Below are 17,970 nucleotides of genomic sequence, written 5' to 3' on the forward strand. Positions count from 1 at the left end.
GTAAGGGGTATCATATGATATTCGTCTTTGTCGAACTAACTTCACTTAGTATGATACTCTCTAGATCTACTTATGTTGCTGCAAATGGAATTATTACATTTTTTCTGGCTGTGTAATATTCCATTGTATATATGTATCACATATTCTTTATCCAATCCTCTATTGATGGTCATTTAAGTTGCTTCCATGTTTTGGTTATTATAAATAGTGCTGCAGTGAACATTTGAGTGCATTTATCTTCTCAAGTTATGATTTTACTTGGATATATGCCCAGAAGTAGGTTTGCTAAATCATGATAGTTCTATATTTAGTTTTCTGAGTACCTCCATACTGTTTTCCATAGTGATTGTACCAATTTACATTCCCACCAACAGTGTAGGAGGGTTCCCTTTTCTCCACACCCTCTCCAGTATTTATTGTTTACAGACTTTTTGATGATGGCCATTCTGGCTGGTGTGAGGTAATATCTCATTTTAATTTTGATTGGAATTTCTCTAATAACTGCCAATGTTGAGCATCTTTTATGTGTTTTTTGGAGAACCTATGTTTTTTTCAGTATGTTCAAGTTTGAGAACCATGGATCTAGTATTCTAAAGACATAGGCAGCAAAAGTGTGAGTGACTCATTCATTATCTCCTCTATATAGATTGTAAAATTTGCCAGTTTGCCTATTTAAAGGCTTTCTTGAAACCTATTTATACTCAATGAAGATGGAGACATCTAAGAGTAGTCACAGTAGCTGACCAAATAGATACAGGAAAGTGAACTCTTAATAAAGAAAGGAGAAAAAATTCTTAAGAGTGAATACACTGGTCTAAGACTGATCCCCTTTTCCCAGCTCAGGTTAGACTGCCAGTTCAGCAAGGTTGGAGAGGTATGCTGGTAATGGCCTTTCAGGCCACCTGGCTTCATGCAGGGAGGCAAATAACAAGTATGTGTCCCAGATAGTAGTGATGATGTTAATCAAAGAAGAAAAGCAAGATCATCCGAGGTCATTAATCAGAAGAGACAGAAGAAAGATGGTGTAGCACCAACTAGCAGATAAAGAATAGAAAAACAAATATCACTGCTGAGACGGCCTGAATCCAATCCTTAGAGAGGAGCTTAGGTGTCAGCATATTTTTATACCTAATGCATGTGATGTGGGCAGATTAGATACATGCATATAGATAGTAAATGATGTTGTCCAACTTCGCTTTCACAAAATAGTCTTAAATACACCTTTCAAGAGCTATCATTATATACTAGTTACAATTGTGGTAGTGTGCACTATTTTCCAAAATTTCTACTCCTTTCAGTTTCCATGCTTTTTTCCCATGTTCTCTTGCAGCAATTAACAAAGGTGAGATTGTACTTTGAGCTTCGAGCTTGAGTTCAAGATTTGCTTTATAGGAAGCTAATGTCAAGGAGAGTTTGGAATATACTTGCAAAGTGGGGCTTATCTCTGTTATTGCTGTGGATGTCACATGCTCCAGTTAGCCTGATGGTTCAAGGAAGATGAAACTCACATGGATAGGATATACTGAATTGCACATTTGCAAAGGGACCCAGAGGTGCTGCCATGGCCAACCAGTAGATCTAGGAATATAAAGAGTAATTTAGTTTTGTAGTGCCTTGTTACCCAACATTACTTTAGAAATAGATGACTGATGTAATAGTATAATTTATAATACAAAACCAAATCAGAATTAAATTAAATGTTCAACAATAGGATTCCCTAAGTAAACTATAGTACATTCATGCAATGGATATGCTGCTACTAAAAATAATACTATAGAAAAATGTTCATTGGCATATAAAATGCCCATAATAGACTTGCTAAGTGAATATGTGGCTATAATATCTCACGAATAATATTTTGATAGAAAATATGCATAGCTTTCTATCTGTATGTATTTGTACATTTCTATATAAATTTAATTTTCTTCACAAGAAAGATTAAAAACTTAAAGACCGAAGTATTAAAGACGGTTATGTCAGAATGCATTTCAATTCATTATTTCAAATAGACATTTTTCCCTACCTTTGTATTTTCCTATGTTTTCCAGATTTCAGAATTGTAAATAAGGGAAAGAGGGAGACTTTCAACAAAGCTGAATATTCCATGCAGACAGCTGTAGTTTTCTGCTCAGTATTTCACATTTTGAGTCAGTCCCTCTGCATGCTAATACTGATTGGAAACATCTGAGAGAGTGTCTGCACATCTCAGTACTTGTAAAATCTGAATGAATAAACATTTGAAGGAGAATGAATAGTTTATTGGTGTCAATAAGTGTTTTCATCAGCACAGTGTGTCATTTGTAATTTGTATCAACTCTTCTTTCTTGATTCAGTGTGGAACTTTCTCAAAACAGAATTGTTGACACAATAGTCACTTAGTGTCTATTTGTTAATTGTGTGAATATGTGATTGAAAAGCTGAGTCACTGATGGAATGAGTGTCACATGGGTCAGAGATTATCAAGCAAAACAATGCCTTTCATCCAATCCCACATGTCTGCAAGGGGACCAGGTGGAGGCTGGCTCAGATAAAGTAGAGCTGGATTTATGTTCCAAAGGGGAAGGGGTGGTTCTAAACAATGTATCATGAGGGTGTGACAGTGATATTGACCCCATTCATAAGAAACAGTCTTTTTTAGAAACTTGTTAATTCTGTGTTTCAATAATATATTAACATGGGTAAATGACTTGGATTATACATTAGCAAGATCCTCTAAATCTTTGTGCCACCAAATAAAATGTGCTTTTGAAATAATGGTTGCCTTCTTTAAACAGATGCATGAGCATTAAAAGGTTTGTGAAAATATTTGAAACTGGATCAATATCATGTCATATAAGATAAACGAAATAACCTGAGCACTCACAACAGAATCTTCCTGTCTCCCACAAATTTGCCCACATTCCTACTGGAGTGACCTAAATTTGAGCTGCATGGTCACTTTGGCTCAAGGACTTCAAGATAATTACCATCTTATGAACTTCCCCTCGTCATGAAAATGTTAGCTTATGCTGACAAAAGGAGTGACTTCATGGTGACAGGGATCTATAGTTAATAGAATATTTATATTTTTCTGTATATATTTAACTTCCAAACCATATCAGCTCTTCATTGCTGTGTGATGTGGGAAGGCTAGCTCAACTTTCTGAGGTTACCTGTGTGAGGTGCTGTGGAAACGCTGAATGGGATGAAGATGGGAGAGCCTCCTTGCTCTCCATAAGTGAAAGAAGGTGCTCATGGCTCCTAACAAGTCAGGTCATTTATGTAAGCTCTACTCTCAAAAAGGAAAAACAAGTCCCGGTTTTGTGAAAATGAATGAGATGGATCACATAAAGTGCCTGGCATGGATGCCTGTTACCTAGGAGATGCTAAACAAACATTAGCATTCTCCCTGATTTTTTTTTTTCTCTCTTATCTTTCTCTCTCTCTACTCTATGCCTCCCTATTCTCTCCTTATTTCTCACACCTTATATACGAGGGATTTCAGTCTCAGAGCAGGTATTTGGTAAGGGAAACTCACCTGTCTGGTGACAGGGATCCACCTGAATCACAATACAAATAAAACTTGAACTACTGTTGCAAATGAGTTGAATAGATGATAAGATGCTTAAATTGATACATTTAGCTTACACACCATTTCCTTCTGTTATCAACCTCAGGACCTTCCCATTCCCGCAGCCACAGGTTTTTAGGTAACATAGAGAAGGCATGGATTGGTTAAGATGGCAAGATTTTAGGAGCATTTGTGACCTCGTGATATTACTCCATGAGTTTTCATTTTTCAGAAAGGAAAAATTTTACAAAGATTTATACAAGAAATAGTTTGTAATATTATAATATCTTTTCCAGTCCTTTCCCCACTTAACTTATTATCTAAAGAATGCGACTTTATCCTTTCTATAACTGATAAAGGATACCAGAACAGAGATTTCTCTTCTTTTCTGAGTCTCATCTTCTTTAACATTTCATCATCTATATCATCACCAACTTGAACCTGAGTCCCAGTACCGCAGAATGGTTGGTACTGATGCCAAATGTTGTGTTTGGTGTCTTCTGCGTGACTCATTATATTCATTCAACATTTCAAATTTAATTAATTAATTCATGCCTAGGAGAAAGTCATACGTTTGTGTAGACAAGGAATGTGAAAGAATACACACATGCATGCACGCATGCGCACACACACACAAACACACACATAGTCTCAGATTACCACATGGCTACAAGATTGTAGGAAAGATTGTAGTTTCTATAGATTCCTGTTAGAACCCATGTAAAAAGTAAGGAAATAAAAAGATTGTAAAACATCTTCACATTTCTCTCCAATTGCATTAAACCTTTAATATCAATAAGGCATTCCCCCAACACCATTATGTAGGAAACCCACTTAGCTCTGCTGTTCAGATATGAGAGCTGAGTCTTAGAAATGTTGACTATCTTCTCCCCACCCATGCCCCACTCCAGATTCATCAGGGACTCTGCAGACTTGCTCTTTATTTGCAATATGGCATACATCAGCCTTGCAACACACACACACACAATTACAAACAAATTCACTTGAGTGAAGCTGTAATTATTTTATGACATTAACATAGATCCTACCTGTCATTGTCATTGATTCTATTAATTCAGTCTGCAAATCAACCCAGTTTGTAAAAAACGGAAGTCAGGCAATTGTCTGAAACTTTTGCTTTTCCACTAGTCTGATGGCTGTATATACAGAAGCACAAATACATATACAGGTAAATATAAATACATATGTATACCTGTAAATACATCCTTGGGTAGCCTCAGGTAGAACTTAATGAAAATGTGAAAGAGAGACAGAGAAGAAAATTAAAAAGTAAATAGAAGTCATTGAGGAATGAGTCAGAAAGGGGAGGAGAGATGAATGACAGGCACAAAGGACTCAGAATAGCAGGCATCCCAAACTGAGGTCCATTAAAAGGACATTAGAGCAGGTCAAAGGGCAAATGTGGTTGGAGATCTTATTACAAGATAAGATCTGCTATAAGCTCATGACATGTATTAAATCACTTAACTCTCCCCTGACTTGATGAAGTAGGTAGTGGTATTATTATCCCATTTGTAGCTGAGATATAGTTGGGTTAAACAACTTGCCTCAGGTCATAAAATAGTAAGAAGTAAAGGGGGGCTATGACTGTAGGCAGCAGAGTGTGTGGCCCCAATCACTACTCTTCACAGTGGCTGGGAAAGAACCCAGAAAAGTTCCTGATGGACATGGGACAATGTGAGCCTGGGGATGAAAGTGGTGTTTAGTACAAAGCAAGTAGCAGGTGCCTATTATTTACCAAAGATGTCCTAAGGGATTCAGGCAGTAAGTCAAGGGAGGAAAAAGGTTTAAGTAGAATGGAAAAGAGCCCATCATAAAATAAAGGTGGATGGAGTTCTAGCGAATCTGACTAGTTTCCACAAGGATGTGGATTTAATCCCTGGCCTCACTCAGGGGGTTGAGGATCCAGCGTTGCCATGAGCTGTGGTCTAGGTTGTCGATGAGGCTCACAGCTGGCATTGCTGTGGCTGTGGTATGGGCCTGCAGTTGCAGCTCAGACTCGACTCCTAGTCTGGGAACTTCCATATGCCACGGGTGTGGTCCCAAAAAGCAAGATAAATAAATAAAGTAATTAATTAAATAATTAAAGGTGGCGAGTAGGGAAGTGGGGAAAGAAGAGAAAAATCAATGATTCATTCAGGTGACAGAAGCCTTGAGTTTTGCTGAAATGCGAGCTGGTCCCCTGTGGGTGACCCTGTACCTATCTCGGGAGAGTCTGCCATCTGTACAGGCAAGTCCCACAGGGAAGTGGGATGGTTAGATTTGGGGCGGAGGATAGTGTCTGTGACTAGCTTAGCACAGCATCCAGCAGAGGGCAGCTTCTCAGTAATTCAGAGGGTCTAAATATCTACTACACATCTACTCTGGGTCAGGTAGGGGTAGTATGAAAACAAGACGTGATGCTTCAGGCTTTGGAGGCCAGGAGATCAGAATTAGAATCTCAGGTCTGCCCTTTGCATTTTATTTTTGACAAGTTTCTTCACCTTCTTCTGTCACAGTCTCTTTTCCCTGAAACATGCCTAATGGAGCTAGCACAGCACCTGTGGCATCTTAAGGGCTTAAAAGCATTTAATTGTTAAAGATGTTCTGTCAGTATTTTCAAAGTATTACTGCACAGCCCTTGGTATTGATGGAGCTCACAGCTTAATAAGGATGAGAAACATATAAACAATCGCCCGAGAGCAGGCTGAATGCCCTGGTGAATACAGGCATGAGCTCTGCAGACTGGATGCATTTCTCCCACCCAGGGACTTGAGATTCTGGCTCCTTATTTTCAGGAAGCTGCACATAGGGGTGTCAACAAGGTTGAGGTGCCAACTCAGCCACCTCAGCAAAGGTTTGAGTTACAAGAGAAAGATTCCACTAGAGAGTTCAAACTTGACTCTTAAAAATATCGGAGAAAATGGCAAGGTTGCATTGTGTGTTTAAATACAAATATCATCAGAAGCCTGGGAAATAATTCTGAAGTTCTCAATTCAGACTGTGCACCCAAAAACAAGCCTTTGTCAAACTAAGAACTCTCTCTCTCTCTCAAAGCAGTTCCTCACATTATTTGGCATTCATTTGTCACACAGTAATTATCCTATTAATCCAAATTAGACCCTTTTCACAGGCTCTTCATCCAACGTGTGAACATAACAATAACTGGGGGGTTCAAAGGAGGGTGATTCCAGAAACATGCCTTGTCATGGGAGCAGACACTTTTTTTTGGCAGCAAGAAGGAAATATAATTTTAGCATATATGAGAAGTAAGATACACAGTGTATCCAAGAAATGTAATAAATTATACGTTTTAAAGAGTTTCAGAATTCTTGTGATCTTTTGGGAGAATCTAAAAAGGCAAGCAGACCCAGTTACTGGGAATACCAGGCTCCCTGGCACCTCACTGCAGAGGCTTCTATTTAATTAATTAACGACTTCTGCAAAAGACCTTCTCTTGACACAGACTCAAAGGACAATAGCAGTGACGTCCTTGTGTGTGTGACTTTCCAAATGCCACTGAGGAGCCCCAAGAGGCCACTTGGTAAGAATACCCTGGGCAAGAGGGTTTTGTAGGCAAATTTTGGAGCTCCACTTGAGGTTATTTTATTCAGTAGGTCTGGAGTGTGGTTCCAATATCTGTAGATTTTAAAAAGCTCTATAGATGATTCTGAGAGCTGAGAGTGAAAACTGCTGCCAAATGCAAATCTTAAGCTGATGATGAAAATCACCTGGGCTGTTACAAAATGCAGATTTCCAGGCCACACTCCAAAGTCACTGTATGGGACTCTGAGTTCTGGGCCCAGATATTGCATTTTTAACTATCCACAGATCAGTCTCAGCTTCTGGCCTGGTATGAACTTATGCATCAATGCTTTGATGTCTATCAATCAATTTCCTAACGTTATTGGTTAGTTCATAAGGGGAGACAGTTGTGAGTTTTAATTCAGCTCCTTGACCTACAAGACTTATAACTCTGGACAGGTCCTTAACCACACAAAGTCTCAGGTGACTTATTTGTGAAATAGTCTTTTTAATTGCAAAGATTAAAAAGTAACAAGCATGAAATCTCTAGTAAATTGGCAGATAGTGAGTATTGAATATTCATTTCTCTCTGCCATGACTTTATTTACCTCTTAGTATGAATATAAATTCACAAATTAGAGGATGCATAAATAGAACATTTTGATCAAAGAATGATGATCAAAACAAAAATGAGGTCATATTTAATTTTTACTAAAAATTAAAAATCAGAAGTAATGATAACACCAATTTCAGATGAGGTTGAAATGAAAGTGGTACATTCCTACATTGCTACAAGCAATGTAATTTGGGAAGTTCTTTTGAAGATTTCATATACATTTAAAATTATAAAAATACCCAGATTTTTTGACTTGGTTATTTCCTATGGAAAGTAACTGTAAGGATGGAAAAGAGAGTTTTCATAAAGATATTCATTTCAGCATTATTCAAAATAGCAGAGAAATTTAAAACAGCCTGCATGTCCAACAATATTTAAGACAAGGTACATCCATTTATATGTAATGCTATGAAGCCACTAAAAATAATAAAGATCACAGAGCAATAAGGAAAAGCATCTGCACTGTGATGTGAGAAAAGCAGAGTAAAACTGTATTTCTTCCATGATTATGAGTGTAAAATATTTATGTACAGAAGACATGGAAAATTAATAATTAAGTTGGTATGGGATGGAGAAGTTGGGATTTTTTTCTTTTTATTTAATACTGTTATAACCATTACAGTACTGCTGTATGTTTCATGACTCCTTTAAAATATTGCCCATCTTTTCTATTATTTAGAAGAAAAGGCAGCTCATAGACATGGCTCCATCTGTAGAAAGTCCTGATATAAAAACACTTGATGATCTCTGACAATTAAAGAAGAATCTAATGTGTATTAAAGAGCCACCCTGGTTAGTCACCAGACCTTAGGCAAGAGAGAAGACTCCAGAGAAAGGAGAACACAAAAAGCAATGTGGCAAAGGACATTTGAGGCTAGGTGTTAGAAAGTGAGCTAAGTCCAGAATCCATGTTCAGGTGCTAGATGGGGGGAGGTACTGGTTTATAAGGCAGCTGTACCTGGAAGGCTCAGGGCTATGCAGACTCCTTCACAGGTTTGTTAGCTCATGCAGCATGAAGAGATTCATTTGGCTCAAGGGTCCATGAGTAGAGTCACAGAAGTACATTTCCATATCTATTTTAAAAAGTGTCTGAGTTAAGAACTGGCCCAGGCAGTAGCTATGCTGCCCCAGAGAAGGGGTGGATTCCCTTTTCTTGCTCGTTCTCTCTTCTCATACCCTTAATATGCTCCAAAGCTATGCCTGATTCCAAGGGCAGAGGTTTTTGCTGTTAAGTAGTAGCTTCATGAATTTGTTAGAGCCGCCATCGCAGAGTACCAGAGACTGGGTGGCCAAAATAGCAGAAGCATTTCTTCCAGTTCTGGGGGTTCAAAGTCCACAGTCAAGAGTTGGCAGGGTTGGTTTCTCCTGTTGGATTGTAGCTGGCTATATAGTCACATGATCTTTCTGCTGGCTATGCCTGTGACCTAATGCCCTCTTCTTTGGACACCAGTCCTATTGAATGAGGGTGTTCCCCAATGACCTCACTTTAACTTCATTGCTTCTTCACAGACCTTACCTCCAAATACAGTCACATTCTAAAGTATTAGGATCTGGGGTGTCAACATGTGAATTTTGTGGGGACAGAGTTCAGCCCATAACAACGATCATGCTTTAGCTCAGGGGATAAAAAGAGTCCCTTGGAAGACCAGATGGTAGATGGTGTAACACTACATATACTTGGGCAGAGAGACTCTGTGGGTTTGTTTGCACCCTGGAGATTCCTCCTTTTACAGAAAAAGGTGAGGCTTAGATGGGTTAGGTGGACTGCCCAGGACTGTTGAAGGCAAGTCTATAGATGATCTTTTGAATTTGAGACACTATGTCAGAATTTTGTTCCCCTTTCTCCCTCAGATTTCTTTGTTTTTCTATGTTTTTCCTTAAGCAAGAAAAAAAATGAATGCAGTTATGATTAGCTTATTCCAAATCACCAAATAAACCAAGAGTATGAACCACCCAGGTGAATATTCCTCAATATTCTTCATGGGTCTGGTCAACCAATGGACAGATCACAGCTGGTCTGCCCATCAGGGCTGGTGCTAATTCTGTTGGTGAATCTTAAGTATCAGCAACTGACATGAACATTCACATCATATACACAGGGTGGCAGAGAGAGTATCTCTTTTTTTTTGTTCTAAAGTAGAATTAAATGTGTTTTAGGTTTCCATTTTTGACAGACACAAACATGCAATCTCAGTAGATGTAGGGAGATCCTTGTCAGTTGGGGACAGTCATCCGATGCCAAGCTTTGCTGAGGATGGAGGTGAAAGTGGTCTCCTATTATCAGTCTCTGCAGATTGCTGCTCCTCATTCTGGAACCTGGCAGCAAGGTCTCTTCACATTCAAAGCCTTCCTCATCGGTGTTGTCATTATCACTTTGTGGAATCCCAGAGCATTTTACCACCTCTGTGTGCCAGGGGACACCAAGGACTCTCTCTCTCTATCAGGGGCTCTGGGAAATCTGAGGCAGCCCAGGGGGAAGAACTCAAGTCTTCACATTCAAACCTGCGGAGTCCTGAGACCCAGGAGAATCTAGGATACTCCTGGTCTCCTGGTCATCTCTTCTCCACGCACCCTACCGACTCTCTACCTGATTTCAGAGCAAATTTGCTTGGTTCTTTATCTATTCACAAGAGCCTGAGGTTTGTGCCCCTAATTTTTTTTTCTAGGGCTGCTTCCCACGGCATATGGAGGTTCCCAGGCTAGGGGTCTAGTTGGAGCTGTAGCCGCTGGCCTACGCCAGAGCAATGCAGGATCTGAGCTGAATCTGTGACCTACACCACAGCTTACTGGCAAGGCAGGATCCTGAGCTGAATCTGTGACCTACACCACAGCAATGCAGGATCTGAGCTGAATCTGTGACCTACACCACAGCTTACTGGCAAGGCAGGATCCTTAACCCACTGAGCAAGGCCAGGGATCGAGCCTGCAAACCTCATGTTTCCTAGTCGGATTCCTTAACCACTGCGCCACGACAGGAACTCCCCAGGTTAGGATTTTGAAGATAAAACCTTGAGTTTTCCACATCCCAAAGCATCCACCTTCAAAATCCATTTCGAAGCTCAAAAGCCTAGAATTGACTTCTTTATTTTCTGCGCTGTTCTGTAGCAACTCCAATCCAAGGCAGTGGATCCTTCCAAGTCTATTTTGAATGGAGAAGAGCCATGAGGTTAAAAATAAAATGATAGGAATGAAAACATAGCATCAAAATAATACCCTACCAGACACCTTAAGCAATGAGGAAAATATATGGTCAAACTCATCTAAAACCTGACAACTCCACTAACAATGAGCTCTTAGTGATCTTAGCATGGTCTCTGTTGCAGAGAAGAGAGAAATAAAAGAATCTTGAGGATCTTCAGGTGCAATTGAATTGCTCACCCTCTCACTTCCTGGCAGGTTTGTGTTCTGTCAAAGGCTGAAAGCTCTATTTTTATTTTTATTATTTTTCCAACTAACCTGTCAACTATTGTACACCTTAGCCCAGGGATTCTCAAATGCTCAGATGCATGCAAGTCACCTTGTTAAAATGCAGATTTGGATTCAGTAGTAAACCCTGAGACTCTATATTTCTAAAAATCTCCCAGAGGCTGCTGGTTGTGCCCATAATTAGAGTACAAGTTGGTAAGTTTATTTCATCTGCAACTTCTCCATAGGCCCCTGACTTTCCAGGCAGGCAAAGCACTTGCAATTTTTATTTTTATGTTTTGTCTATAGTGCTTGTCTTCTGGTTGGAAGAACTACCCAGATCTGCTGTTTATTCACATCTGTAAATTCTTCAATCCTCAGGCCCAACCCCCTCTCCCCCTCCCATCCCTTGCATCATCTGTCTCTTGTCAAGGATGTTCTGATTCAATTGCATGTCATGATGCATCACAGTGCATCCTAAATTTTGTTTGCATGTTGGTTTTCTTTTATCTTGTATTATGAGCTCTTTATAGAAATCATTTTTTCTCCTTTCTTATCACCTAATACAGTGTGGGATCTAAGGAAGATAGGAGTGACCACTAGAAAAAATGAGCAACTCACAACTTCAGCTCCTGACAAGAACACATCTAGGATGTGTTTAGTTCCTAGATCCAGGTCCAAAGAGGAGTCAGAAGTCATCACGAAATTGGGTTTTGTCACTAATGGGATGAATGGAGCTCTAGGATTATCTATGTAAGATGAAGCACTTTGTACCTCCAGCACTCAGAGCATGGGGGGCCAGGGGATCCAGAAAGAGGTAAAGACAAATCTATTCCTGCTACCCAGGATCCAGGGGGAAACTGACTGAGTGGTACAGATCACAGGGGGAGGCCCAGGGCGATTATTACCTTTTGAAAATGGTGGATTCATTTCTGCAAAAGCCAATCCCAGGTTAGTTCCCATTAATCCCCTGCTTGATGAGAACGGTGGGGTGTACTGCTAATGGTTTCTGGTTGCTTGTGGGCTGATGTGAAATGCATGTGATAATTAGCTAACTAAATTAGTTCTGTCCTCATTATTTTTTATATAAAACAGTTTTGTAAGGATGGCTTTTTACAATGATTTCTGGCCTAATTTCTCATTATCACCATTGAACAAAAAAAAAAAAGATAGTATTTTCTCCCCAGTATCTGGGAGAGATCTCCTACTCACCACTCTTGACACTTTGCAAAGCTGCCCCTGTGTGATGTTACAGGCTAAGCACTAAAATCCTGGAGACACCTCCCTCTTCCGTCTTCCCTTTTGGATCACTGCACTAACATCACTGTTGGATTTCCTTCTGAAAATTCACAGATTAGTGGAGATTTTTTTTTCATGGCTCTAAATGCAGAGAGCAACACAGCTGATTTACCCAGAGCTTTCCACTCCTCTCTAAGCATGAGGACTTTCCACCCCAACATGTTAACATCCCAGCTGTAGGACATGATTCACTTTCTGGACTTGGCCCATCTGTTCTAAGTCTCAGCCACCTGGTGATTATACAGAAGGAGCAGCATGCAGCTTTTGTCCTGTCATGCCCATTTGGTTTTAGGGCTTTACAGATCCCTGCAGATCCAACCTGCTCTGGAGAGCTCCCTGTAGGATTTTCATAGTGCTTTGTGTTGAGTTATTTTAAATTAGTTGAATTTGAACCTCCTTTTTAGAGGCAGTTTCTGATTTTTGAACAAATCGATACCGGGCATCTTTTTATGTGGGAAATTTCCTAGATAATGCTATAAATCTGATTGCATGACTTTACCTATCTGTGTCTCTGCTACTTCCTCAGCAAAATAAAACATTCTCTTGGGTACAATAACCTGAAATATGATAAAACAGAGCCTGCCATATGGTAGGTCAAGATTCAATTCTCATACTAACTGAGTTACCATGGGATAACTTTTTAAAGATGGCCAGAGAGCCTTTGATATTTCTCCCAATGGCAGGTGGGGTCTAACTCCCTGTCCTTTGATTTGAGCTGGGCTCAGTGACCTATTTTACCAAAAGAAGTGGCAATTGGAGTCTTCTGAGGACAGCACGCAAATGACCTTAGAGCCCAGGCCTGTTCACCTGCTCACTTCCCTGTCTGGAGGATGCCAGCCACCATATAAAGAGTTCGACAATCTTCTCATGGCCATGCTTTGAAGGAGCCTGTGCTCACCATGTGAAGGTCACATGGAGAGAAAGAGAGAGCTACTCAGCCGTGCCCTTGATGACCAAGCCATCTCAGCTCATACACCAGACATGTGCCTATAGATGTACCATCTTGAATGTTCAGCTCAGTGGGGTTTGCAGGTTACTTTGGCCCAGCTAAGCATTAGAAAGCTGGAGCAAGAACCATCCAGCTGAGCCCAGGCATCCCCCAAAGCCATGAGAAATCATAGTAAAGTATCACTGGAATCCACTAAGTTTTAGATGATTTTTTTCAGCATCAATAAGTAGCTAGCATATATGATGCTTTCCTCATCTATAGAACAGAAATAACTATGCCTAACTCCTGTGAATACTGAGAAGATTTGAGTATAAATTGGTAAATTCCTTAGCATATTACCTGGCAAGAGGAGATTCTTGATAATTATCACCTCCCCCTCCCTTCCAGTTCTAACAGTTTATAAACTTGTGATTAATTTCTCGTAGGTCTGTATTTAGTTTCCTCAGTTCAACTGTTTGGACCATCCTCAGGAAAGGAAGGCACTCAAAAGCATCTATTTATCTCATCGCTCGCTATTTACAAAAACACCTAAATCTTACCCACCCAGAAATATCAGAGTGAATACTCTAGATAATTTAAAGTTTATGAATAATTCAGTACGCATTTTTGTTATTTTAAATTAAAAAATCTCTTCTAATTTAGAAATTAGTTCTTGGAGTTCCCATTGTGGTGTGGTAGAAACAAATCCAACTAAGAACCATGAGGTTGCAGGTTTGATCCCTGGCCTTGCTCTGTGGGTTAAAGATCCATTGTTGCTGTGAGCTGTGGTGTAGGTCACAGACGCAGCTCAGATCTGGCATTGCTGTGGCTGTGGCGTAGGCCAGCAGCTTCAGCCCCAATTAGACCCCTAGCCCAGGAACCTCCATATGCCATGGGTGTGGCCCTAAAAAGCAGAAAAAAAGAAGTTAGTTCTTTTAAACATCTATCATATTCCGTCATGCTTTTGAGGTACAATATACAGAATATAAATATTTACTGATCACTCAGTTGTTATAAAAACTATTTATTGGATTTTGTTGTCATAAACTTACTATACCTCCATTTGCCTGTACACTAGAGGTCTCTGCTTGAGATATATATGTATGTATGTAAATATACATATGTGTGTAGTTTTTTTTTTCTTGTTGAGTGATTTCAGCTTCCCACTCATGTCTTTTGATTGGCAGACCAGCTGTCACATCTTAGAACTGACAGTATGACTGTTTCTGGGAAACTTCTCTTAAACTACCTGTCCACTGGCCCATACTATAGATGTCTACCTTTAGGTCAGATGGCCATCCCTGGTCTTGTCAGCTGTGGCAGGTTTGGGTGGCATTACATGAAACATAATGACCCATTGGGGAAGAATTCTACAGAAATAGCAAGACAGTCACTGAATGGCCTGGGAGGTACACACTCATGGGCCACCTGTGTTTGTTGAAGTCGAAGTCCATCTAATATCTAATTAGCTGCTATTTTTCCCACTGGCATTACTTCTCATGTCCCCATGTTAACCCAGCCTCTACAACTTAATCTCCTAATTTGCTGTCTGCTTTTCCTGATGGCATAATTTCCAGAACCTCACACTGTTTGACTAGGGCCTTGAAGGTATTTCAAACCCTTGCCAATCCCAGTTTCTCTCTCTGGAGTCTGTGCTTTCTTCACCCAGCTGCTGTCTGGGGCCTTGATTTACATAAGAAACTGGCTAGAACCATAACAGTGCTAACACTGAGTATTACTGTTCTCCCTAAAGTAATCGGGAAAAAGGAACAAGACCAAATCTTGAATATCAGTGCAATTCAGAATGAGCCTAAGGTGTTCTCCCTCAGAAGAGCACTGAACATTTATTATCTTACCCCTATAATCCTAATCATGATTTCTACCATTCAGAGAATGTCTCAACATGTTCTAGGCACAACTTAATCTTATGAGCTACATTCTACTACCACGCATGTTGCGTACAGAAGAAACAGAGGACAGAGGCTTGAGAGAACTTCCTAAAGATAAGTAGTGAGAGAGAGGAGCCAAGATTCAAGTCTGGGCAGGCAGATGACAGTTTGCTCCTTTAACCATTGGACTACAGAGCCTCAAAAAGTGCTAGTCTCACACTGGGCCTTGCCAGCCTCTCTTCTCTTTTTCATTTCACTGACAGCTTAAATGCATCATGGGCCAGGCCATGTGTGTTGCAAGGTGTCCAGTACCCATTTTGGAGCCATCTTTGACTCCTATGTCAGCATAATGAGAGAAGCACTGAGGATGTTCCAAAGATTAGCAACTCACCTCCCCAAAAGAGACCCATTACATTCTTCCTGTGCAACAGTGATTTGCTGACAGAATTTTAATCTGATATTTCTTAAAGTAGCATATTCTTGGGAACATACCTCAAACATTCTACTTTGTCTACATTTTCCTCGTTCCGCCCTACTTCTCATTCCTGAAGAGAAGTAGTAGCATCTGGGATAATTAGTAAGAAACATAACATTGTCTCCTTTTCTCACCCACAGATTTCTCATCATTCATTCTGCTTAATATGAAGTAGAAGTGGTTTGATAAATTAGAAATTTCCACAAATATGATTCAGACACCATTTTTATAGTTAACAATTTCTATGTGATTTTTCTTTACTTACTTTTGAAACAACAGCTCTTTGCCAAGACCTTAATTAAGTTTTAATTTCGAATGTGTGTTTTTCCTCTTATTAAGAAGGGATTTTAAAATTCTCCCAGCCATTGTTGTTTTAGCCCTGGCCCATCTTTCATTTCAATAACAAACTAGCCTATATTTCTAGCCTGCCTTCCTTGAAGCTGTGGGTAATTTAGCTTCTCAGGTGATTCAACTGGATTCTTGGAGAATTCTGTTTGGTCTTCTGTTGCATATATGGCCTTGTTAGAAACACTGATCCAGTAAACTTATTATGCAAATAAAAGCAGAAACATCAATGTGGATGTCCTTAACATGGTGAGTTTTGTGCTAAGGATCGTCTAATTTTGTTTTTCCTTGTGATGTCCTACAAACCACAAATAATGGGATGATTGTGTTGAACTTCAGAAACCCTAATTAAAATGATTTTAAAACTGCCCTTGTAACAGCAAGTTCTATCCCAAGACTACTAAAGAGATCAATGTCAAAAGAAAAGCCAGGCCTTTTAAAGATGTCCTGTTTTTCTTTCTTCATACCTCCATTATGCAGAGAAAAATAATAACAAATACAATTGGAAAAGGGGGTGTGGAAAAAGAACAATTAATAATTAAAAACATACACACACACACACATACACGAAATCTGCTTGGCTCTAAAACATAAGAGGGCCAGTTGAAAACGTGGCAAACAGAAGTTGCTTTCTTTCTGGGACTTTCCAGGACACAAATATGAGAGAGGATATTTCTTATGAACTCTTTAAGTGGAAGTAGTCAGAAAAGCAATGCATTTTGAAGTGGGTGTAATCAGGATCTTTAATCCTTTAGTTTGGATGTCATCTGATGAGCAAATACTGAACCATTAATCTTAGCTGCTGTATCCTAGCAGAATAGAGCCTGTTCTTGTGTTTCTATCCATGGGGTTTCACTGTACTTGGGTAAGATGGTTTTGCTTAACATTGTTATTATTATCTATGAGATAGATATCCACTTAAGGCTTGACTACACTGTTTTCCCTCCCACCTCCCCATTAATGCCACCTAGTGACTGCTACCTGGGAATCAGTTCCAATGAGATTTTTCTTATCACCAACTAATAGTCTTTCCTCTAGTTCCTCAGCTAGAGAGGTGTAGCCTGGTTCCTTCCACTTCCTTCTATCTGATCAGTTATATTCTGCACATCTGTGTACCTCTTGGTAGCACTCTAGGTTGATTATTTTTGACCACTCCACAGCCATGATGACTGATGGCCCAACATTCTTTGCTTTAACCCTCAGTGGTTCCTGTGTTCCCACCATCGAGTCTGCTTCAGCTGGGTCAGCTTTGGGTAAGAAAATCTAGAAAGTTTCAGAATCTTCTCTCTGGGCCAACCTTCCCAGGAGGGGTTTAGCACATTCTTCCATGTGATGTCCTATTTTCTTATATCACCAGGAGCTTATCCTTCCTGGCACTTAGAAGAATTGCTCTTTTCCAAGTATGTTCTATTTCTTTGATTAAAAACTCTTTCCCCTCTTAAAGGATAAATCCCAGAAGGGCAGAGTTCAAGCAGGTTTTTATATCACATGCCTAGAGCAGTGTCTAGGACAAAGTGAAAATGCAAGAATAATTTGCTAAACGAATGAATACAACATGAATAGCTGGAGTCACACAGACCTTTGTTATAGCCTCGTTCTCCACTTACCAGTGATGAAATTTTCAGTAAGTAATTTACTATGCTAGCCTAGAATTTATCTGTTAAAAGAAAGGAAAAATAAGGATAATAAAATTCCTAATCACACAGTTTTTCTGTAAGGATTAAAGGAGATAATATAGTTAAAGTGCTTCTAGCCCAGTGCCTGGAGGACAGTAAATGTTCAGTGTCCTGGCATCTTGGAGTATGAGCATTTTATCCTATAAAGGAAATCTAGAAAAAAACACAATTTGCCCAGCATCACAGACAGCTTATGGCAGAGCCTGCATTGCACTGTTCTCAGAGCAGAGCCGACTTTTCTGAATTGCTTATCTAAGTGATA

At 39.7% G+C, this 17,970-nt stretch overlaps 1 protein-coding gene across 1 annotated transcript in view; it reads right to left on the reverse strand.

Moving 5' to 3' along the window:
- Positions 1-477: 477 nt before the first annotated feature.
- AGBL1 (AGBL carboxypeptidase 1) overlaps positions 478-17,970 on the reverse strand; it is a 1,231,135-nt gene continuing 1,213,642 nt past the window's right edge. Inside the window, exon 25 of the transcript XR_014820420.1 lies at positions 478-1,578. The gene's annotated coding sequence lies outside the window, so the exon portion shown is untranslated. The remainder of the gene's footprint in view (positions 1,579-17,970) is intronic.

Source organism: Sus scrofa, chromosome 1, assembly GCF_054392235.1.
Source record: "Sus scrofa isolate SSC_HxYL_T2T_F1_AM1 chromosome 1, Sscrofa_HxYL_maternal_Yorkshire_Landrace_v2.0, whole genome shotgun sequence".
Lineage (NCBI taxonomy): Eukaryota > Metazoa > Chordata > Mammalia > Artiodactyla > Suidae > Sus > Sus scrofa.